Source organism: Malaya genurostris, chromosome 2 (assembly GCF_030247185.1).
Source record: "Malaya genurostris strain Urasoe2022 chromosome 2, Malgen_1.1, whole genome shotgun sequence".
NCBI lineage: Eukaryota > Metazoa > Arthropoda > Insecta > Diptera > Culicidae > Malaya > Malaya genurostris.
In genome coordinates this window covers 248,003,666-248,029,897 of record NC_080571.1, presented here as the reverse complement: position 1 = coordinate 248,029,897, position 26,232 = coordinate 248,003,666, and the positions used below count along the sequence as shown (strand labels likewise).

The 26,232-nt window shown below is 36.6% G+C and overlaps 1 protein-coding gene across 1 annotated transcript in view; it reads left to right on the top strand.

The window, feature by feature from the left end:
• Positions 1-6,560: 6,560 nt before the first annotated feature.
• The window catches only part of LOC131428719 (uncharacterized), a 372,507-nt gene continuing 352,835 nt past the window's right edge, over positions 6,561-26,232 (top strand). The window contains exon 1 of the mRNA XM_058592765.1: positions 6,561-7,548. The gene's annotated coding sequence lies outside the window, so the exon portion shown is untranslated. The remainder of the gene's footprint in view (positions 7,549-26,232) is intronic.

The window sequence follows — 26,232 nt, the reverse complement described above, 5'->3', positions numbered from 1 at the left end:
AACAAAGAAAGCTTCACTTGATCTCGAATACTGTGAATTTCACACAGCAAAAAGTGCACAAATCTTACCAAACTGTTTTAGATTTGCACTAAACTGAGGATATTTACCTTAGACTTGAGAAAAACAATTCCTAACAGTTCTTTAAAAAACTTTTAGAGCCATTAGAACGGCTGATTTTGTGTGATGCTCTCCACCGTTGTTTTTCACCAATTAAAATGACTGGCAGCTGTGACTTAATCGCTCTTGTCGGAAGCGAAACTAGCTTTGCAAACGACTCAAAATACATCTGCTCGCAATCGCGATAAAATCCAAACTGATTTAATTTTTGCTAGGAGCTTTCTTTTTACGTGATTTTGTTTGTAGCTTTTTCATTAATGGGCGGTCCTAACGGCTATAAAAATAGCCGCATACGGAATTTTAATGTCGATTATTTCATTTCGGATTTGCATAATTTATTGAAAGAAACTATCAATGTGCTGTAAGGATTAGTTTCTAGCATTCAGAAAGACCAAATTAAGGAACTCACTACGATATTCACCACTTTTTGGAACATTTTCCTCGAACGATTTGTTGTACAGCAGCAGATATTTTGTTCTCTTCCTGAAAACGCGTTCTGATTGGCTGGTGTTGACATGGGTCAAATGAGACAGGTTTTTCAATAGTGTACTATTGAAATACTTCAATGCTTTTGCTATACACGTTTAAGTTGAAAAATTTCGATTCTATTGGTAGTTAAAATATAGAAATCCCTTCACAGATCACTGAGCTATGAGCTTTAAAAATACGAGAAAAGCAAACGCGCCTTATGAATTATCCTCTTTGATACTCGTTTATACCAAACATTTCAGAAAAGTTTAATTTTGAATTATTTGAGATTATGTCACACAACTGAAAATTTTATCATAAAATTGTGATCATATTCACGATGGCATGTAGCAAAAATTATCTTGATTCGTTAGATACAACAAGAGATATTCACGATCAAAAACTTATCACTCTCTCAGAGGGTAAATTTTGAAAAGGCACCCCATAGTAAAGTAAGTCGTATTCACAAAAACTGGCTTGTCGTTTACGTCACTTATATCATCATATCTCTGGAACTGGTAAGAATAGCCATTCTTCGAACTTCACCAATAACTCAATAGTATCTTTCAAAGGAATCTAATGGCGTTTTCGTTTTTAATTTGCACTACACCGGTGCAGTGCTACACTGAGGCATGAATAAACGAACAAAAATGACGAAAACATAAACAGTAACCATTGACTACCATAAACGATTCCATTGCACAGAGCTACGCCAAACATTTGATGAGTGCTACACCAGTGGTATCGGTGCAGAAAAAGTGTAGCACTGGTGTAGTGCAATTGGTAAAAACGAACGGTTTAGGTGCAGCTTTCGCTACACCGGTGTAGTGCAATTTAAAAACGAAAACGACATAAGTTTGTTTTAATTGGCTCAGCCTTCTACACACACAAACACACATACACACAAACAGAGAAACATTTTCCGATCTCGTCGAGCAGGTCGTCTGATCGAGCTCGATCAAAAGTCGTTTTTTCCTGTAATTCTATTGCCCTTTATAGAAGAAGGCAGAAACATTGATGCAAGAGTATTCAAATGTATGTAGTGAGAATAAATGTTATAATCGTTTTTGTAGGCGAGTTTCCTCAATTGACAAGAAGTAAAGATACCTAATAAACGGGATAATACAAATTTTCGCGTTTTAGTGCGCTATTGGTGCGCAAAACAGTTCCCTGGAGAAACCCATTGCCATTTCGCTCTTCCTTATTTTATTCCCTTCCTCAACGACTTACTAAGGAATTTTACGGTTTGAAAGACATTTTCAATAACCGTGCTCATACTTCATCTGATTATGCAAATAATATTAATTAAGAAAATCGAGTTTGGCTTGTAAAACCATGATTAAGGATATTCCAGAGTACCGCGCTGACGCCGCCAGCCCTCACAAGGTGTCGCTTTAATCGCTATTTCGAGATATGCAGTTAGCCTATAGACAAAAAACTTTAATCGCGTTTTTCTCGAAAGCAGGTTTTAAAAGCCCGTGTCCATCGTCATTCAAAACTACTGCACCTATTTTTTTTTACACACATTTTCTACAGATAAAAAAACATACTCCAACGTTTTCCTTTTTGTTGCTTGTTATTTTATGGAGGTTTAACAGCTACAATATGGCGAATTTTTTCGTAGAAAAACGAAGTTTTCACTTTAAACAACCACCAAAAATTAAAAAGATTTAAAAAAAATCAAACAGAAACGTTGGGGTCTAGAAAAATTTCTTCTCTAACTAAGCTGCGTTCATTTGTTCACTTCGGATTAGTCTGCGCTGAGATACAATGGACACCGCAAATCATGATTTTTAAGATGCGTCCTTAAAAATATCTCAAAATATTGACTTATTTCTCAATATTTTTCCAAGAAAAAATTACAAAATGTTGTTCGAATGATGCTTGCTATCATACAAAACATTTGAATTTATTTTGTTGAACGAACCCGTCGAAAATTTTCTTTTTCATTAAATTTCCTATAAAAGCAACACATGTACTGATTTTTAGAATTCATAGATTGATCAAAAATAAGTTTCTCATTACTAAAACCCATACAAACTTTAAACCTCGGGCGCGAAAATATAGTTTCTCCGATCGAGCTAGCATTTTGCATAGTGCTTATGAGACCCAAAAGAAACACGAGAAATTTGATGGAGCGAGAAAATAAACCTCTTCATCTTTTTCTCGCACAACCCTGTCTCAACCTAACGTGTATCCATCATGTTAGTGTTATGAGAATCTAGACATGAATAGTTTAATTTATAATGAAAACCAAATGTCCTAAGCAACTATTTTGTTCTCCCATTTTCCATCTCAAAATGTGTCATTTAATCTTTACTACTCAGCTACGAAATGCACTGTGAAATTCCGAAATGATCCGGTAGTATCTTACCAAACAGGATACGTATTTCAAACAGTAGCTTCACGATTTTACAAATACAATAAACCAAACAAAAACCATTCCAATCGAATAGAACAAAACAAAATTGTAATTTGAATATTTATTTAGTTAGGTAACACAATCACTTTACAAATTCCCGATTTGCTAGATTCAGCATGCGCGCACAAAATCACTTCGAATGCATGATTTTTGTTTACTCCTCCTATCTGTCTACTAGACAATCAACTGGAACTCGAAAGGATGCTAGTATTATCAAGAGATGGAGGCAGATGGAGAGACGCTTATTCTCTGTTTCACACCAACTACCGGAAATTTATAACGCGAAATCCTTCTACACTAAAGTACTGATTATATATGACTTTATTTTGCTGCTATCGCTGGCACTGGTAGACTCGCTGGTAAATACTTACATGCCTCAGAAGAGAATATTTTGGAAAATCTATTTTAAAGGTGAAAACGAAAATCGAAGGCGAAACTCGTAGTTTTACCTTTTTTTCGGGTAAATATGTATTTGCTAGTTTGATTGACGAATGAGTTAACAACAATTAATTTAATTTATTGATTTTATAGTCATTTGACGAAATGTTCTTTATGTAGCACAGATTGATTCTACCAAGGAATATGAAATGTACCTTACGACGAACGCAATGAATTTTCTACCAGAACAAACCAATGAGCATAAAGTTGCACCAGATAGCGATAAACTCTGCGTTTGAAGGGCTCTTGGGGTCCTGAAATCTACTGTGCCAACTGTTCAATGCGACATACGTAAAATTCGCTGGTTTCTTATATTTTCGACTGGTGACGAAATTATCCCTTTCCACCTCATTCCAATTTCAACATTAATTCGAAAGCGAAAACTGCCATCGCGAAAAAAAACGAAAAACGCAAAAAACACCGAACACAACCGAGGAAGCAAAGTTCGCGAACGAAGTGAGAACTCAAATTCAATCAACATAAATTTGATTTGAATGCTTGCTGTTTGAAACATCTTCGACGCTGGGATAATCCATTCGTTTCGCAGTGCCCCGCCGCGGCTCATATTTGCTTGTATGTAACTGTTTTTATTTATTTTCTTACGCCTCGAAAGTCTCGATAAATATCGCTCCCCTGACAGTTTTTCGCTTGGCTTTTCTTGAACGCTACCCGCTCCCATTCTTCACACAAGTAACTGGTTAAATGGGACTTAAATCGAGCGGTTCGTTTACTGCAGCAGTTCGAAAGTTACTGAATATTTCAAGCTCAAGTAATTGCAAGCACAATTTCCTGGAAGCTTCAACGATTTTTTTCAATTGTTCTAAAGCTACATGTAATTTTAGTTTCTTAGTTTCTTAGTTTCTTAGTTTCTTAGTTTCTTAGTTTCTTAGTGTCTTAGTTTCTTAGTTTCTTAGTTTCTTAGTTTCTTAGTTTCTTAGTTTCTTAGTTTCTTAGTTTCTTAGTTTCTTAGTTTCTTAGTTTCTTAGTTTCTTAGTTTCTTAGTTTCTTAGTTTCTTAGTTTCTTAGTTTCTTAGTTTCTTAGTTTCTTAGTTTCTTAGTTTCTTAGTTTCTCAGTTTCTTAGTTTCTTAGTTTCTTAGTTTCTTAGTTTCTTAGTTTCTTAGTTTCTTAGTTTCTTAGTTTCTTAGTTTCTTAGTTTCTTAGTTTCTTAGTTTCTTAGTTTCTTAGTTTCTTAGTTTCTTAGTTTCTTAGTTTCTTAGTTTCTTAGTTTCTTAGTTTCTTAGTTTCTTAGTTTCTTAGTTTCTTAGTTTCTTAGTTTCTTAGTTTCTTAGTTTCTTAGTTTCTTAGTTTCTTAGTTTCTTAGTTTCTTAGTTTCTTAGTTTCTTAGTTTCTTAGTTTCTTAGTTTCTTAGTTTCTTAGTTTCTTAGTTTCTTAGTTTCTTAGTTTCTTAGTTTCTTAGTTTCTTAGTTTCTTAGTTTCTTAGTTTCTTAGTTTCTTAGTTTCTTAGTTTCTTAGTTTCTTAGTTTCTTAGTTTCTTAGTTTCTTAGTTTCTTAGTTTCTTAGTTTCTTAGTTTCTTAGTTTCTTAGTTTCTTAGTTTCTTAGTTTCTTAGTTTCTTAGTTTCTTAGTTTCTTAGTTTCTTAGTTTCTTAGTTTCTTAGTTTCTTAGTTTCTTAGTTTCTTAGTTTCTTAGTTTCTTAGTTTCTTAGTTTCTTAGTTTCTTAGTTTCTTAGTTTCTTAGTTTCTTAGTTTCTTAGTTTCTTAGTTTCTTAGTTTCTTGATTTCTTGATTTCTTAGTTTCTTAGTTTCTTAGTTTCTTAGTTTCTTAGTTTCTTAGTTTCTTAGTTTCTTAGTTTCTTAGTTTCTTAGTTTCTTAGTTTCTTAGTTTCTTAGTTTCTTAGTTTCTTAGATTCTTAGTTTCTTAGTTTCTTAGTTTCTTAGTTTCTTAGTTTCTTAGTTTCTTAGTTTCTTAGTTTCTTAGTTTCCTAGTTTCTTAGTTTCTTAGTTTCTTAGTTTCTTAGTTTCTTAGTTTCTTAGTTTCTTAGTTTCTTAGTTTCTTAGTTTCTTAGTTTCTTAGTTTCTTAGTTTCTTAGTTTCTTAGTTTCTTAGTTTCTTAGTTTCTTAGTTTCTTAGTTTCTTAGTTTCTTAGTTTCTTAGTTTCTTAGTTTCTTAGTTTCTTAGTTTCTTAGTTTCTTAGTTTCTTAGTTTCTTAGTTTCTTAGTTTCTTAGTTTCTTAGTTTCTTAGTTTCTTAGTTTCTTAGTTTCTTAGTTTCTTAGTTTCTTAGTTTCTTAGTTTCTTAGTTTCTTAGTTTCTTAGTTTCTTAGTTTCTTAGTTTCTTAGTTTCTTAGTTTCTTAGTTTCTTAGTTTCTTAGTTTCTTAGTTTCTTAGTTTCTTAGTTTCTTAGTTTCTTAGTTTCTTAGTTTCTTAGTTTCTTAGTTTCTTAGTTTGTCATTGATTTTTTTTATAAAAAATTACCATTTAAACTACAGAACATGATTTTACCGATCAGAAGCAATTAATTTGCTTCGAGTGCCTTTTCTTGTATAAGTAGTCGTTCTTCAACAAAAACAGAAACAGATGCGGCAAACATAACTCTTGTGTGTTGGTGAATTAATTCTGCTTTCGTAAGATAAGTTTCCTCTGGTACAAATTTTCATACATGATTTTTTTCATTAATCTTTAAAATTCAAAAATTTTCATGCCAACAGCATCAATACATCACTAGAAACACTTACCGATCCTAACGCCATCTCTGAGATTGGAAGCTAAACGAAGCCGAAATAATCAGTTCATGTCATCGATACTAGTCCCAGCTACCGCATGCAACCGGGAGCAGCTGTTTTTCCCGACGGCAGCCGACCGATTCCGATCAAAACCAAAACAAATAGGGGAAGTGAAACCCGAGTCGGCGCACGTCATTTCCAACCGGGGAAGCCGATCCTTTCGCTCATCCTCTCTCAACGGTGGCAACATGCGAAGTTCTCGTAGCATCGGTTGCGATTGTTTGTGCACTTCGCAGTTGCATGCCCCCTCCGAAGAACATTTTACGCGTTCTTCCTCCCGATAGTTGCGGTAGGTGGGTTAGTATTTGATACCGGATCGCGTGTCCTGTGGGTGGGTGGCTGTAACCAAGAAAATCTCGGCGGTTTCCTACTGGAAGCGGGCAGTTTCGCTCGGTGCTTCGTATGAATCGGACGCGTTTTGGACGTAAGTTCTGAGATCGCTGCTTCCTTCCAGTGCTGGTCGTGGCCTGCTTGCAGGATTAACATTAACAGTCTACAGGCAGTTGTGGATGCGATTTCATTCAGTTTGTGCTAACGGTTTACGTGGTTCACTGAGTGTTACGATTGCGATATTGGACCCAGTAGGCCCAGTGCTTTGAATTTGTGTGTGAAAAAGTGCATCTAGATTTAGGCCCAGTGTTGAGGCACAGGATGTCCTAGAATTTTTATCTTACTACGTGAATCTCCGGTTCCTGACCAATGAAAAGTAAAGTTAATGTCGGCTGTTGAGAAGTGCCATGATTATTACCGTGCGGCAACGACGGCCTGAATCTGCTACAGTGATTTCTTGCAATTGATGGTGTGTGAATACCAGTCCTGGCGAGGTGATTTATTTAATCCAGGTCGCCAACAGCTGGCCACCGAACGAATCATATGTCATCGGATCTGGAGAGAGGCAAAAGAATAACTACTTGACTACTTGACGGTGACGGTGACGGGTGGCGTTTGTAGGTAGTGTGCTCATAATTTTCAGTACTATCGCTGCCTGAAAATCGTTCCGCTTGTCATGTAATTGGTACCGGTTTTTTGCCGTGTGCTCATGTGAAAGCAAATCAGTGTAAAACCGAAACCCTACCCCAGGCGAATTATACTTATCGGAGGCAAAGAGCCGAAAAGCCAAAACGCAAATTAGGAAAATTGGATAATTGATGAGCGGAAACGACAGTGGGTGTTAAGTGAAACAAAAGTTTGTGGTTACCAAAAACCCCCCAGTGCCGACTGGAGTGAGAAAAGCAATAAAGTTAGAACGCGAGAAACCAGAAACCGGTCGCGGAATTAAATCAGCATAAACCGGAAGGTATTGTGGAAAATCGGCAGTATTTACCGTAGGCTTGTCAGTTAAGGTGCTACGGTTGCAATGTGGTAAGAATTATTATTACTGAAGTTAACTGTGAAGATTTTAGCATACCTAATTGTGGGAAGTAATTTGAGCGCTTTGAGTTTATACGTGACAGTAGTTTTTCGGATTTATTCGAATTTGAGCTCGCGTCACGTCTTATGAACAGTTCAAACTTATTTAATTCACTATTTCACTATAATCCGTAGAACTCTAAATCCAAAAATGACTGACTTACCATGAAACAGAATTACACAAATCATGGCGAATTTGTAAGGACTATTCCAATAGAATATTGATGAGTCGAATACTAAAAAAATCAAATTATTCTGAATGAAGTATTTGTATTCCTGAATCACTATGGATCCATCGTAATGTTGTGTGTAATTAAAATCAAGAAAACAATTATTTAAATGGATCCTGTTGTTAGCTTTGATGGGGGCCTCTGGTTTACAAATCGCATCTCCATCAATTATTTCGACGTTGTCCTTTTCGATTCTGGTGTTCTCGGAGTCGTAGTTTCGGGACTTTTTCGTTTCTTTTGATGTGGAACACATCTATATAGGGGTGCAAATCAGAAACTCAAAGAAAAATACACGTAGAAATGTGGTCAGGTTTTAAACACTTACAGCTCAGTCTATTTGGTATTAATTATTAATATAATTTCATTATTTTATTGGAAATATTTCTAAGATTCGATTTGAATGTATCAAGCCACGTATATTCAATTATAAATGATGGAAATTTAGATTAGTAGCGAACAGTGTCCTATTTTGTCTGCTAAACATCTACGGCATATCGGATTTCCCTGCCATAGACGACGGTTTTGAAGGAGTAAGCAATATATCAAAGGGAAAGCATCACTCTGATTGGTCAATCGACGCAATTGCGAAGCTGTTGGAAGCACGTCAATCTTTAAATAGAAGCAAAATTATAGCTAACGTTTCAGTCCTACGCGTAGCATGCTAGAGGAAGGTTGTTGCTAGACAGCAAAAAATGCCATTAAACGATTTGAAGCTTTAATTGGTATGCTCTGATCTTGTGTCATGCAAGCTCGGATGAAATTCCATGTTATGTCGTTTCGCCTGAGAAATTTACAACTACCCAGGGTAAATTTTGATTGCTTAAGATTAATTTCTAATTTATATAAGATGAACTCGATTGATAATGAGAAAAAGTTTATCGCTTCAACCGAAATCGCAGAATGGTAGAGAAACTTAACGCTATAAAAATAACTTGTTGCATACAAAACTTGAACACAAGCTTGGTGAAGAGAAGCTTTAATATCAAAATCGTATCGCAAGTATGTACAAAGATATAATTGCATACATTTGGGATATTGGTGTAATTTCGTCGGCAATAAAACAAATACAATTCAAGACAAACAATTTTCGGTGCTGGTTCCTAATCAAGATCAATCTAAGCAGATTCTCGTGCTATTGCGAATTCAAAAGTGTGACGATTGTTTGAACTGTTTGATTGTGAATCATTATAAATTTTGGTTGTCTTGTTCCACATCACAGTCGATGTTCTGAAGCACCCTTCACCAAAAAAGACCATTAAGGCCAGGTTTATCCAAACAATTTTCAATAGATTTTCTGTAAATTGCTGGAAAATACTCTCAGAAATGATGTAGAATTGGTTCCGAGGGTACACGCGACCGAAAAGTTGGTAGAAAAACGGGGGGACGGGGCGCGCTCGGGTGTGAATAGTCGTTTTGTTTATTTTTTCTCGAAACCACGTTTTTTTTTCAACAGGAACCAAACGGTATTTTATTTGTTAGATGTCTCTCTATGGTCCTAACTACAACCAAAAATATTCATTGTTATTAAAAAAGGTATATGAACAATTAAAAGTGCAATAACAAGATCAAAAGCAGTAAAATGGCTTATTTTTTTCTCGGTGGATACTTTTCAATCTAGTTCGGTACAGAATATGAAACTGCTTTGCTTTTTGCTTTCCGATGAATGGTTTCCAAAACATGCTGACACCCCACCAACAAATCGAACGATTTTGAGCTGCTGTTTTTAGAGCCACAATATTGAATAAATAAAAAGAAAAAAAATATATATGTACTTGTCTCTAAAAAGTATAATTTTTAAATATTGTTGGACAATAAGTGGAATTAAAAAACACAATTTTGGGGAAATCTAGCCTTTAGCATCAACAGTTTACAGTTGTGACTCTAAGTTTACTTTTGAGAAAGGTCTCAGTAGAATTTGTTTAGAAAAACTATACACTGTAAAAAACATTTTTAATTCCACCTCGTGGTGTAATGATGCTTACTTATATTGCCAAAACTATCATTAGAAAATTCTGTCAAGAATTTTTTTTTTCAATCTTGAAAAATGTAGGAAAATTTCTTTGGTATGAACTAACATAACATTTTCAATTTGTAAACAGTTATGTCAAATTAATAAGAATTTTTCTGTATTTTGCATCGCCGCACTAAATAATTAAACACACTTTACCCTATAGTTCCGAAAGTGGAAGTCGGACCCGGATGAAATTAAACAGCAAACTATGAGACTATAGGAATTTTTGAGCCTAGATTTGTGGAAATCGATCAAATCATCTCTGAGAAAATTGAATGTGTCTCGTTTTAGAGTTTTTGACCACTATTTCCGGTGCTTCTGGGACCGGGAACTTAAAACCGGTTTAGCCAAAGTCGGTTCGTTTAGTAAGTAACCAATATAGCCTACAAAGTAAATCAGTTTTGGGCCAAATCTAGACGGTGACGGTGTGCAATTTTAAACACATTTTACCCTATGACTTTCTCAGCTCGATTAACTGTGTCGAATGATATAGAACACTTGGCCTTCCGAGCCAATTTTTACTAGTGAATTTTTCAAGTGATTGCATAAACATTCTATATGAGAAAGGCTATATATTTACTCTCGTAGAAAAACATCGTTATCGTGATTTTGTAATAACACTATCAAGTAGGTATGAATTGAATAAAAGATTTACAAATTTACATATTTTTCACCTGGAAAATATAGATTTAAATGTGGCAACCCTGCACGCTATACGAAATTGAACAAAGCACGCTGCGAACGAAGCAAAGCCGCACGTACCGAAGTGTACCAGTTTTGCATCGTTATTTTGAAGGATGATTTGAATGTTTGGACACTTATCGCCCTATAATTACGGGACCAGTAGTCGGATCTCAATCAGATTTTACAGTGTCTTTTAAGACAACAAGATTTTTAATTTGAATCATGATTCGTGAAAATCGGTTCAAATGTTACTAAGAAATCAAAGTGAGTTCCTATTTTGGAGCTTTTCTTCACTATTATCGGTGCTTTCGGAAGAGGAAACCGGGGACTAGTAGTCCCAAAGTAGCTTTATATATTCACTAACTACTACAATCTGTCAACTAGATGAATTTAGCAGCAAGTTTTATAAAAATGTGCACCTCGTTTCGTCATCGCTTGTGGAAAAAAAAACTCATGAAATTGAAAATTTTCATTAATCGCACTGTAATACCGGAACCGGAAGTCGGATCTGGATCAACCTTTCAGGCCATCTCCGAAAAAATTGAGTGCACATTCACTCATAAATTTGCACATATTTCTTTGTAATTCCGGAACCGAAAATCGGATCGGAATAAAATTCAATAGCGGTCTATGGGACCATAAGACCTTTCATTTGATTCTAAGTTTGTGAAAATCGGTTCAGACATCTTAGAGAAAATCGAGTGACATTATTTGACACATACACACATCCATACATACACTTATATACACACATATATGCACACAGACATTTTGTGATCTCGACGAACTGAGTCGAATGATACGAGCCTCCGTTCGAAAGTCGGTTTTCACAGTGATTACTGTTTTACCTTACTCTTAAAATTAAATTTAAAATTTATTATCTTCAGAAAATTTGTATTTGTAAGTGTCTGTGTACGTATGTAACGTTTGTTTTGGAAAATGTGCGAAAAAAATTGTAATTATGTGTCCTAACTTCTCGGAGATGGTAGAACCGATTCGCACAAAAATTGATTTAAATGAAAGGTCTTCTGATCACACAGAAATTTCCTGAATTTCGCCTTGATCCGACTTCCGATTTCGGAATTACAGGGTGATTAGTGAAAAAATTCAGATTTCAAATCTTTTCTCAGAGATGGCGTGACCGATTTTTATAAAATTAGATTCAAATTAATGGTCTTATGGTATTATACAAAACTTTTTCATTTCATCTGAATCAGACTTCCGGTTCCAAAATTACAGGATAAAGAGTGTTGAATATTTCGAAGAAGTTATACAGAGCAGGGATGTAAAACACAAAATAAATGGGATTGTTGAGGGCTCAAATCACTTCGAATCGATTGGCCTTGTTCGTTGACGGCATAATTCCGGATATACCAATCCCCGGTGCTCAGCAATGACTTGGCCATTTTTTACAAACTTTGCATTAAATGAAAGATTTTATGATTCTATAACACATGGATCAATGAGTCCCGAGACTAACAATGGAAACAACATTTTTTTTGCAAATTTTTTTTTTATTCATCAACATAATCACCTTTTAAGGCGATACAATGGTTCCAACGTTTTTCCAATTTTTCAATACCATGTTTATAAAAAAATTTATCTTTCGCTTCAAAATAAGCTTCAGTTTCAGGGATGACCTCCTCATTTGAGCCAAATCTTTTTCCCTGGAGCATTTTTTTAAGATCAGCAAAGAGCCAGTAGTCACTGGGGGCTAAATCTGGCGAGTATGGGGGGTGGGGAAGTAGATCAAAGCCCAATTCGTTCAATTTCGCTATTGTTTTCATCGACTTGTGGCAGGCTGTTTTTGTTCCATCGAAAGCAATCGCGGCACCCACTTGGAAAAAAAACCTTTTTCATGCTCAATTTTTCATGAAGGATAGTAAATACACTTCCATATGATATCTGTGTCATCTCAGCAATCTCACGGAGCTTCACTTCACGATCTTCCATTATAATTTTTGTCACTTCACTCACATTTTCCGGTGTAACGGCTTCCACAGGTCTACCCGAGCGTTCCGCGTCATTTGTGTCGGTACGACCACGTTTAAACTCGGCGAACCACCGACAAATCGTTGCTTTTGATGGACAAGAGTCCGGATAACATTTTTCAATCCATTGTTTCGCTTGCACGGTGTTTTTACCCATTAAAAAACAATGTTTTATCAAAACATGAAACTCAGTTTTTTTTTTCATTTTTTAAACAAACTACAAAACGACTTTACTCCAACCTCGATAACTCAGCTGTTTCTGGTCGGTTCGACTTTAAATATCGACCCGTTTCAAGCAAAGGCTAGTACTCTAGAAAGACGTGGTTACTGGTTTACCATGAGCGCCATCTCTGCTTTAGTCTCGGGACTTATTGATCCATGTGTTACATAACTATTGAATTTTATCCGGTTCGGTCTTTCAGTTCCGGAATTACAAGGTGATGAGTGTAAAAACTTTCAACCGCCTTTTAAAGTGCATCGGTACATAAATGCGGAAGAGGAAAACACTACACCGCCTCTACGCTGTGTTTGTTTGTTCGAGAGTTTGAGTTTTCAACCGTTTTAACGGCCCCAGGCACGAATATCTGTTACCGGTGTGTGATTTATGTTGAAATGTACTGAGATAAATACAAGATAATGAAAGATAAATATGTCTAACCTTCATGTAGTTGACGACTCAAAACAGTAAGAATTTTCGAAACAATTTGTAAAACTATTCGAACTTATAGGCCTGGCTATTTAATGGATTCCGGTTCCGGAAACAGCTATTCAATTTGTCCAATATGAAAGTTGCATCGATTTCTCGTGAAATGTTAATGAGAAAGGCACCATTACACTAGGTAGATTAAATCAGGTGTTTTGTTTTATGAAAAGTTTTAGCTGACAAATGAAGAAGTTCATTGCATTTTAAGTAAAGAGGGTTCAAATCTTTTAAAAATTTGGTAGATTTTTGGAATTTTGTTGAAATATTTATTCTAACAATTTTTGACACAAAGCTCTCATGAAGCATCCATAGGCAAAGTTTGAGCCACGATCTCGATTTCCACTTTGAATTCGCTAGATAGGGGGACTGAAAGTGTCATGCTTGTTTTGATTAAAGATGACTTTTTCGGAGTGTGACATGGTGAGAATGCTTTATCCGACGCTAAATCCAGCCAAATCAGTGGAGGTGTACTATGCTTCTTATATAAAGGCAGCAATCTCTTCTGGAGACACTCAGATCGATAGATTTCTGCATTTATAGTTCCGGTAGTGTAAAAAATGATTGACTTCAAACCACATGAACGAATTGCTTGCCATACCAGTACCTTTCGACCGAATTTCTCCACTTGAATCGACCTGACCCATCGGTCACATCCTCCCCAACGACGATAGTAAAGAATTGTGGAGATTTTCTGCTTCTTGTAGGTCTTCAGGTGATTTCGCCTCTTGATACGCTGGCTCAAGAACACTCGTTCCTGCTTTTTTGGCCAAATCACGTATTTACATTGATTTGTTCTTCATGATTGAAGAGATACCACTTTCTGTTCCAGTTTCGGGTTGGAAGAACCGGGTTTTCTGCCTCTTCCTGGTAGCTCATCCGAAGAATAGTGTTCCCCAAACTTCTTAATGATGGTTCTAACACTGGCATGATAAATTCTAAACCGCTTCGCCAATTTTCGCATAGTAATACCCTTTTCACATAGCCATGTATCCAGAACCTTAATTTTCACTTCGTTTTCAATACGCGACATTTTAAAAACGCAGAATTTCTACGAAAGCTGACAGCCAAACGCACAGTATTCTGTGATCTGAGCATAAAAAATCATCACAAATACATGCGTACAACACAAATGTATGTGGATAGCTTATTTTCGATACACTCCTTAAGTTAACTGATTCTCGTAGTTTACCAATGATTTTCAAGAATACCTTTGGCATTTATCAATCGCCACGTAAGACGGAATCGCCTTATATAATCACATCCCATGTAACAATTCGAATGCCTTATGATTCTGATTATAATTCATAAGAGTTTTGAAATTGATTCTGCAATCACTGCCATTTTTATGACAACTTTGATTAGTGCCTCTTTTGACAAGTAATATAATAGTTTTTTTAAGCTTCTAAAAGCATTTTATCCGAACTAGCAACTGAACTAAAAATAAAGCAACTTGTACTAGAATAAAACCAGGCACACCACCTTTCATATTGCTTTCAAACATTCTCTTTAAAACACGATTCTTTCATAAATATAGTTTTTTGTGTGCGCTAGTTCATTAGATGACAGCCTCGCTCAGAGAAAATTTGATGGTTATAAAGTACATTTATGACACTTGGCTTTTTTTTTATTAATGACCATCTAAATGTAGTCATTCGGGTCCTTGTGGGCTCATTGATTTTTTAAGTAATTTGCATTAACGAAAATTTCATGGCCGCCATTTTAATGTTCCATACCGAAGCATTTATTAACATCAAATAAACTTCGACATATAAAAACAAAAATATACGATGGGCTTGTGAAATTCATTTTCAGAGTGTATGCACAAGTTTTGACGCAACCAAACAGATTTATACAGAAATAAAGATGAATCACAAAAATTAAATTTTTACGATTCTTGAAAAGTTTTCCAAAAACCCAACATTTATTTCACGGCAATTAGTTACAATTCTTCTTATTATCTATAAATTCACGATAGAAACAAACGCGCACGAAATTTTAACATTCAGAGAAAGCCTTAAACTCGTAATTAAAATCTAAGATATTCTTTCATTTTTTCCACGAAAAATTTGAAATAACCCGATGTTTTATTCAATTCACGCGAAGTTTAATCCCCGACTTTTCGCACGAATGGGGAAATACCAGTGTTCACGCACTTCTGTGACATCATGTACAAAAGGATTGTGTGTATAATATTATCACACTCAACATTGTGCACCTCGTTGATAAGCGAAGTGGATGTTTTTGCATCTCTTTTACGTTGAAACATGATGTAGACTAAGCTACAACTTTTGTGTAATTGTATTTCAAATACATCGGTTGTAACTAAGTGCATTCGATCTTTCAGCCAGATTTTCAATTTCAAGCTTGCACTTTACAAATTGCATTTATTCGCAAAGGTCAAGATTTCGACTGCTATTTATCGAATTTTCTCGTCCTATTGTTCACTAGTTTAAGTTTCTGTTGTCTTAATCGCAGGTAACTTACGACTATGTCTGGTGTCTGGTGGGTAATCATGTGGTAATCATTTATTGGCATGGCACTGGCTATTGAAAAAAGTGTTCCATATTTTGTTACCTTTTACCTTATTTAAAATTGTCCAAAAAATGGTGCAGTAATTTCAATGCAAACATTTATAACTTATTTGTATGGAACTGCGTTGTTGTGTCCAACTGCCATAAATGTTTATGGTAGAATAATACTAAAATGATTGAGTTCAGTTTGAAGCAATTCATTGTAAATATAAGGAGTGGAAAAGAAAAAAAACGTACTGATAATGTCAAAGACATTACCGAGCCGACACGACCTAGTATTAATTGGTGCTTTTGTGATCTGGCTAAAACACAATACTGTGATTCAGACAAAAACTTCGAAAACTATGACATTTTATATATAGCGTAGCAGTTCATGTTGAACTACTAGCGCGACTCGACATAAACCGCTAGGCAGACTTAAGATTAATGCTATTTGCAAAACACTTTTGCTATTACACCAAACACAAAATCTCGAATCAGTGTCGGGCGTCTTTTGGAGGTGTTTCCTTAGATATAGGACTATAATAGAATGTTGTGGTGGCCAAGTACAGTGAAGCATATTTGGTTCTTCTAGTCAATTGAGCTGCACTGAACAGGTTATTAATCGCAAGTTTCCGAAATATTTAATAATTCTAAAAAAAAAACAAAAATAGCGTTTTAAATTGGTAGGTTTTAAGTTTTCAAACGTAACATAAAACCTACCAATTTAGAACACCATTTTTGTACAATTAAAAGTTTTCGAGTTCGAGATTTGAAGAAAGTGCATGCAAAAAATTATTCGACCTTTTTAATTATACATCCTAAGTCGAATTGGTATATCCATGCGAGCCAAACAAACGATTTCCCATACTGTCGATGAGTGCAAAGTTTCATCCGATTCGGAGCATATCGGTCTGGATTTTGCCCTTTAAACCATCCTTTATGTTGCTAATTTGCAAAATTGCTCAGCTATATTTTTATCTGATTTCATAGCATGGTACGAAGGCATAGGTACTTCTTTTCCTACATCGTTTATTTATACCCGGCTTTAATAAGTACTTTTCTATTAACTTATAAAATCACCGTTGTTCTGCACTAAGTACTTATTCAACCTACCCACTCCCCTCAATTAATTTTAAGGTAATCAGTTTGAAAGCAGCCTTCACTTTTCAGCAAAACCGAGAAGGTTTTTCCACTTTTCTGTTTACTTCCGAATTATAACATTAATGTCTGATCTCATCGCTCGATAGATTGCTTGTGGTAAAATTACCGATTGTTTACCGTTTTTCCTTCCCGTGACGGAACTGAGCTCTCCCATCTATTCCTGAGCCGGCAGAAACAATGGAAAAAATATGCGCTTTCCTTACAGTTTTTGGTGGTCAAATTTTTCGCCGCAGGTAATCCGAAATCCGCTGCCGTTCGGGCCGGGTTTTATCGTCGCCATCCGCGAGAGCCATGGAAAAACTTTTTCTTTCGTACCACCCACAGGCACCAAGGAAACCCTTTTCTTTGCCCCGGAAGGAAACACCAAATCAAAAAGATGGAATGATAATCAAATTCAAATTGTTTTTTTCTTCGGGTTTTCGGTTTTCGCTCCGCTTTTGGGTAGAGCAAATGAAGAAAACTTGACAGCACAAAAAAGCGGATCCCGGTGGGTTGATATGAAGTATAAACAAACAAAAAAGCTGACCGACGTCCGTCCCAATATTAATAATTCATAAGGTTAATTTGGCCACTGCAACCGGACGGTGGGATTGAGCCAAGCAAATTATTAGTGTAATTCGGTTTAATGTAGTCAACTGTAATGTGCGTTTTGTGTTCGGTAGGTTTATATCTGGGTTCGTCGAGCACGAAGCGGTATGAGATAGGATGGATTGTTCGATTTTTTTTTCGTCTGAATGGATGGAAAGACAGATTAGGAATAGAAGTTTAAATTGTTGATGACCTAATCGAATCGATTTCCGAAAAGTGGTCTGCTTTATCCTATTGACCAACGATTGATATTGTTTCTGTATTGTGTGCAGGTTCAGGGGACTTAAGCTGACAGTATGCATCTCGAATCGAGTTTCATTCGAAGTAGTATAGATTTTTTTTTTTTTGACTGTCTGTTTGTTCTGAATCTATAACAGAATTTTTAAATTATGATGAAAAATTCTCATGGCATGAAAAACACGCCTTGTTTCAAGTCACAAAATTTACGTCGTTCGTGTGTGTAGTTTCAATCAAAGACTTTCAAAATCTTCAGCTTTCATTGTAGTATTCACATAATGGAACCATCTAGATCCCCAAACTTTTCTGGTCGATTGCCCATTTTGAAGAGAATATTCGTTCTACTGCCAACCAAGTAGAAAAAGTCTATTGAAATTCTACGGCAATCAAAACATCATTTTACAGATAACTTAAGATTAAAATATAAAAAAGTAGAAATTATGCAAAAAATGATTTCCTTCCCAATCCCAACGCGGTGGAAATTTATTGTTAATTCAAGATACTATCGATCAAACATTGGATAAGCAAAATAGAATTCAAAAGAGACGCAACGAAATCTAACACACAATTGATCAACCGGCGAATCAACAAGAGACCTTCTAGTATAGGAAATTTGCAATAAGTTTCTGTATGCGAAATTCTACCACAGGGGAAAAAACTAAAATGTAAACTACACCGGCCGTGAACAGTCAAATCAAATACGAAGTTCTTTTCTACCGGGAAGTCTTCGACATCGAAATCACCATTTTTAAACCACTCCCGACACGTTCTTTTACTCAGAGCAGTATCACCGTGAGTTTCTGAGAGAGTTCACATAAACAGACATTTTTGAGCGTGAATAATACGAAAATAAGAACAACTGTCACTGAAACGGCGATGACAATTCGTTAGGCACTCTACACACTCACTTTAAAGGCATTATTATCTATGTATTTTGACCAGCCTCAGCCGGTACAGCCACCTATCGGAAAACGGCGGAAGCAAAGTTGTACACCTGATACTTTTGTTAGTATTTGTTTTGATAACTGTAAGGAAAACTTGCGAATCCTCTCACTCAATGATAACTAAGCCATATCTAGATCTGTATTCTAGTCCTGAACACTGGATCTGGTTATCGAACACGGTTTCTGGATCAGAATACTGGACCTGGACCTGGATTCTGGGCTGAGATTCTTTATCCGGCTATGAATGAACTTGAAGCAGAATTCAGTACTTGGATTCGGAACATGGATCTGGATTCTAGACCTGGAGCAAGATTGTGAACCTGAACTCCTGACAGAGACCTTTAACCTAGATTCTGAACCTGGAATTGAATTCAAAACATAAACTTGGGCTTGGATCTTGGAACTTTTGACATAGTTTCTGAAACTAAACTTTGAATTTAGACTCTTGACCGGTATTTTGCCTTTGGATTGTGATTTTGGACTGGATTCTGGACCTGAGTTCTCTAGAATTCCTAAATTCTAAACATGAACCTGACGTATTGACAGAGATTCTTAGCCTAGACCAGGATGCTGATCCCCAGGGCCCGACAAAAATTCTGGATCGTAATACTGAATCTGGACATGGATTTTGAACCAGAATTCTGACAAAAAAATTCTGAACCTGAGGCAGAATCTAGGGCTGAAACTAGTTTCTTGACTTGAACTTCTGACGTAGATTTTGAGTCTAAATCTGGAGCAGAATTCTGGACCTGGATTCAGGATTTTAAACAAGACTTTTTACTCTGAAACAAAATTTTTTACCTGTTACTTGAACCTGATGTTGGGTTCCGAACCTGAACCTGGATTCAGGAACATAACTCTGCCTTTAGATTCTAGGTAAAAGTTTTGTAAGATGATTAAGGACGTTAATTCTGGATTTGAGTTCTGTACCTGCATTCTGAATAATAATTCTGACCTTGGGTCTGTATTGTGACCCTGAACCAATATTCTCTGCTTGTGTTCAGAACCTGGACCTGAATGGAGTAGCTTGACCTAACCTCTGAATATGAATTTGAGATCTAACTGCAGAATCTGAATTCTGAACCTAAATTCGGGATTTCGATTCTGAACTAGATTTCTTAGTCTGAATCTGGATTCTGGAACGAGATGCTGGACCTCAACTCTTGACCTATGGACATAGATTCTGGACAAAAATTCTTGACAGAGTTTTTACCTGAGCTTGGATTCTGGAAAACAATTCTCAACCTGGACTTGGACTTTGGTTCTGGGCCAGAATCGTGATCCCGGATTTGGATTCAGGACCGGAACTCCTGGCAGAGTTTTGGAACCTGAAACTAGATCCTGAACCTTGACTTTTCACCTGAGTTCTGGACCTAGATTAAGAACATGGACCTGAATTCCTAAGCGAAAATTGGGATCCGAATTTTGGGCCTGAATTTTGAGCTTGGGTTCTAGACTTCAACACCTGACAGGGATTCATAGATTTCCGTGACCTGAATTCTGAACATGCACCTGAACTTCAGTTTTAGACATGAATTCTTATTCCAGACCTAGATTCTGGATCTGAATTTCTGGAGAAATTAATGATTTGAACCTAATTTCTGAACCGGGAAGCAGAATTCTGGACCTTTGTTCTGGATTCGAACAAGATTTTGGACCCGAATTCGGAAAATTCAACAGAGATCCGAGGCAAACATCTGAATCATAAATGTGAACCTGGAAAGGAAAGTCGTCGTTTGGTCGTCTACCGATAATGACTATCGATTGGAATAGTTTTGAGGCAAGCTTAGAAATTATTTTACGTGTTTTACTCACCGCTTTTAGTTACGGTAAAAATATTTCAACAAGCTTCACTCTGTAATTCCGAAACCAGATGTCGGAACAGAATAAAGTTGAGGAATTCAAAAACCTGAGTTTGTAAAAATCGGTCAAACCATCGCTGAGAAAAGTGAATGAGATCCAGTTTAGAACATATGACCCCTATTTCCGGTGCTTCCAGAATCGGAAACCGGGAACCAGGATATCTGAATCGGATTGTTATATTTGTCTTCTGATAATTGCTACCAATTGGAATCGTTTCGAGGCAAGTTTAAAATTTTTCTTGACGTGTTTTGTCTCACCGCTTTAAGTGACAGTATCAAATTATTAATACACTTTACCCTAAAATTCTGCAACCGGAAGTCGGATCCGGATGAAATTTGAAAGTTTTGTATGTGACCATGAGACCTTTCATTTGAAGTTAACGGTCACATAATCTCTGAGAAAATTGAGGAAGTGATTTGAAATAGGAATTTTTACACCAATCACCCTGTAATTCTAGAACCGGAAGGAGGAACTTTGTATGGGACAATTATATCTTTCATTTGAATTTAAATTAGTAACAATCGGTGCCGAAGCCCTGACAATGACGATTGGTTGTGAGAGGTTCGCTGTGCCATCATTCCGTTTATAATTTTCCCATCGAATTTTCATTTGTTCCGAAGAAGAAATTGCTCTGAAATTGTAGGCATAGAAGGTTGTATCAATTAAGAGCGTAACAGTGGGGTTTTCAACGACTGTGCAATGCTCATCTCATCGGATAAGGAGTTTATCGAAAATAAGCTATCTACAATTTTTTCGTTCAAACTATGATAAAAAACGATATTTTATTCAAACTAAAAATTGATCCTCTATTATACTAGGTTAAACTTGAGCATAATGAAAACCGGATGAAATTTAAGTTATTCCTTCATGAATTTTCGAACTTTTGATCGAACGCTCTTCATCAAACTCCGGACAAGTCGTGCATCGCATTTTTTGGACGATAAATTTTTTTGAACTCCTGCATGTTCCCACTCGCCTACCAGTCTTCTTGAAGACCCTCTTCACGGTTGCCCAGTAACGTTTGATGGGTCGACACTGAGGGCGGATTGATATTTTTCTTTGGTGGATTGATATTTTTCTCAACGAAATGTGTACCCTTTTCCGAAAGCCATTTGAGAGTGGTTTTGGCATAGTGAGTCGACGCTAAATCCGGCCAAATCAGTGGAGGTGTACTATGCTTCTTATATAAAGGCAGAAATCTCTTCTGGAGACACTCAGATCGATAGATTTCTGCATTTATAGTTCCGGTAGTGTAAAAAATGGTTGACTTCGAACCACAGAAACATATTTCTTGCCATATCAGTACAATTCGACCGAATTTCTCCACTTGAATCGACCTGACCGCATCGCTCACATCTTCCCCACCGACAGTAAAGTATTGTGGACCTGGAAGGGTTTTTGAGTCCTCCTTTACATAATTCTAATCGTCCATCAAAACGCATGCATCCGGACACTGTAAAAGACGTGAACACAATTTCCGGGCCTTTGTTGCTGCTCGTTTTTATCTGTTCTACACTTTGTTTCGAGATTTTTTGCTTCTTGAAGGTCTTCAGATGATTTCGCCTCTTGATACGCTGGATCATTCCGATACTCGTTTCTGCTTTTTTAGCTAAATCACATATTGAAATTGATTTGTTCTTCATGAATGAAGAGATACAACTTTCTGGTCCAGTTTTGGATCGGAAGAACCGGGTTTTCTGCCTCTTCCTGGTAGCTCATCCAAAGAATAGTGTTCCCCAAACTTATTAATAATGGTTTTAACACTGGCATGATGAATTCAAAACCAATAATAATACCCTTCTCACTCAGTCATGTGTCCAGAACCTTAATTTTCACTTCCTTTTCAATACGCGACATTTTGAAAATGCAGAATTTCAACCGCACAAACAAGTAAACAAACGAAAGCTGACAGCCAAACGCACAGCATTCTGTGATCTGAGTATAAAAAAAACTTGTTTTAATCCACCTAGTGGTGTAATGATGCCTTTCTCATGTATAATATTGTGGCATTCTATTCAAAAATTTTCTCTTCGATTTTTTAAAGAAACCAAGAGATTGTTTGTACAATAACTAGTATAACAGACAGAATAAAACAGTGCTTTGATTGCGTAGGTCATCCTTAAGAAAACAAAGTGGGTTCACTATTATATGCACTTACGGCACCGGAACCCGAGAACCGGTATAATCAAAGTCGGCTCGAACGGCCACCAACTAACATGACATACAAACTCTACTAGTACGCACTCTAAATTACGATTTAAATGTTTGTTGTATCCGAAAATGTACAGTAATTTTTGGTAGGACCATAAGACCTTTCAATTGACCCTAAGATTGGGAATAACGGTTTAGAGTCCAGTTTATAACATATTGTACGATTTTTGTTCCGCCAGTTTAAGTGACGGTGTACAATATTGAACACACTTTACCCTATAACTCCGGAACCGGAAGTCGGATCCGGATGAAATTCAGGAATTCCGTATGGGACCACGAGACCTTTCATTTGAATCTAAGTTTGTCAAAATCGGTTCAGCCATCTCCGAGAAAACCTAGTGAGATTATTTGACATACACACACACACAGACATTGCTCAGCTCGATGAACTGAGTCGAATGGTATATGACACTTTTTTCCCTAGTCGGTTTTTCAAGTGATTGCATAACCTTTCCATATGAGAAAGGCAAAACCATCACAAATACATGCGTACAACACAAATGTATGTAGATAGCTTATTTTCGATACACTCCTTACCATCAGTAATGCTGCTTTTTTACATTGCTTCATAGCACACCCCGATGACTATCTCAGAATTGGTCCATACTAGCGGTACTCAATAAATTTACCCTTTGTTCATCCGTTCGTATGTGTTTCTAGCCGTTGCCCTAGAACAGAATTAAGATTAGCTATAGAAATTGTATCTCGTCTGTGGGAAAAATTTCCTGACCACGGCTACCAAATCAACCAGCCAACAGCAACTCGTCGGCTCACGGGAAACCAGGCTGATGATGATGACGATGAGGATGATGATGATGATGATGATGGTGTTTATTACCGTGTAGGTAAGAGCACAGGATCATATGACCAAGGTCTATTTAACCAAGGTCCGGGGAAATTGTTATTCTAATTTCCTGCTTGTATGTCAGAGAGTCATGCATATTTCAGTACGCTCTTCTTCAGTCTGTCGAGCTTGTCGAGCAGCAAAATTCTTGGGGGAAGTGCGCTTCGGTTGGACATTTTTTAGTTGATGACTGAATTCGGGTTCTGAAAAATGTGTAACAACATTCAAAATCACAAGCAACATGAAATTGGAAATGAAAAACGTATCGCGTCGAAAAAAAATATAGTACACATCAATGATAGGATGTTAATAGTGAAAATATATCCCCTAAACTTGAAAATTGTATCATGAGCTTCACAGCCACATGACCTCGCAGAGGTGCCTTTACCCTTTACCTTTACCCGTGACAATCGATGCTAAAAGGAAAACACGACATACCACGGACAGGCAGTGTAATGTTTCTCATCACTATATCACATGACCGTACCATGTACCATGAAACCAGCAATTCCAAACTAGGTACTAGGTGTTAAATTTTAATCAAATTTGATCCCATATTCAATTGCAATTTTACTTATAAACGAACTTAAAAGACTCCCACCGATTAACAGACTCCCCAGCAACTTACAAGGCCAATCCAAATTTACTATTCACGTGATTTCCACTTCATTCACATCCAGCGTTCACGATGCAAGACAAGATGGCACACATGAATGTGACACACAGTTGCACGAAAGGATGCTCGATTTACCGATCCTTCAGGTACTACTGGCCCCGATGCTTCATGTGACCGGTTGACGATTAGTTGATACAGATGAAAGTAAGTACGGAACGGTGTAGTCCAAGAGCAGTCCGTGCTCCTTTTCCGCCTTCCTGTATGGGCACAACAGCAGCCCATGGCCAGCAGATGAGTTTGCATTGAAAGGTTCCTCTCTTCCGGTAGATCACGTGCATGCATATAATATCTTATTTATTCCACATTTACAGCTGCACTCCTGCATGCTTAATCTTTTTTGCGTTGTACACGTCTTTTTATTCCTCGGCATTGTGTGCAAGGACCAGGTGGAATGTTGCCGGCGAAGCTTATCTGTGTTGTGGAAAATGAATGGGTTTACTTATATCCACATCACAAACAACACTTAGATCTTTGGTGGGGTTATCTCGTGTGAAAACATTCCTCGCCTTCAATGTTCGCTGCTAGAACATTACCAACTTGATGGTGAATTGGCAAACATTCATCACAGTTGTACTCTCAGCGGGCAAAAGAATGCAACGAGCGAGAATATTTTCGTTGCACATTAACTTGATGAAATATTTGTTTTTTTTTCTTATGACTATTTTTCAAGTTCAATAAAAAAACTGCTCTTAAGGCAACGTGGTTTTGCGATAATCTCTATTTCTTATTATTTATAAATTTTTTTCTCATTGAGTACGGCTCAAATTCGAATTTATTCAGATTGATTCATCTAAAAAGGGTGCTTTCACGATTACGTCGCTTATTCGGTAACATTTTCGGAATCGAAAGTATCACACACATCCAATCGGGACTCGAACGTACAATGATTGGTTTTTGAAATCAGCAGGGGTTGCATTATGTATCTCGATTTGACTAAAATTTTATCGAATCGACCATGTTTCGTATTATGGTTCTCGATTCGGCATCGAACATCGAGCTTCGTTCGACTTCACTCGAAGAAGTATTAGATTATCGAGAAGATTCCAAAAAATACTTTACATAGGCTATCTGCCCAGTTCCGGAAGCGTCTCCAGCGCGGTACACTGCATCGTGAGCATCGAATATCCAACAAAGTGTGATAACTTACAAAGCTTGCAATGGTCTCTATTTACTTCAATTATGTACACGCAACTGGCATTTTGAATACTTCTGTCCGCATTATCTGCAAAAACCAGATTTTTCGGTGAGTTTTCACGAATAAATAAAATAAATAATTTCGTAAATATAAAAAAATATGTATAGGGCTACTCTTTAAATTCTACATAGGAATGCGAATTCCAAATAAGGAAATAAAACCGTGCAAACAGCGGCCAGCGGACTGTATATTTTCGAAATAGTTGGTGGTCGAAACTTTACTAAATATCGAACAATGTATAACTTTCCATGTTTATCAAGCCGTACTCATCGCTTCCGCTATCAAAAATGACAATTTCGTATACATTTAATCTCTTTACATTTCGAATAGAATTGACACGACTATGTAAACTGAGACTCTTCACACAATAGAAATTAACAATGAACCGGCTATGCGATTCATTTGTGTCGTGAAAAAGGATTCTATGCTCAAAGACCATCTGTGGATTTTTATGTCCCGTTCGCCTTGCATGAGAGGCAATGATTTTGCTCGGAGTTCTGCTGATTTTACTCATTTGAGATACTAAACGGCCTCGATCATCCAGTACTGGATGATTTTTATCAGGGGTAACATTATGCATCCAAGTAGAATCGACTTGTCCATACGAAACAAAGCAAAGTCTTGGCATTACATTCCTTTTGTGGAATTTTGCCTTGCTGTTTCAAAAAACTTCGCAGCCTATTATTATCTTATGTCCGCCATTTTGATGTTCTACTGTTGCATTTATTGGTATCAAATTAATTTCAGAAATACAAAAAAAAAATCAAGAAATACGATTGACTTTT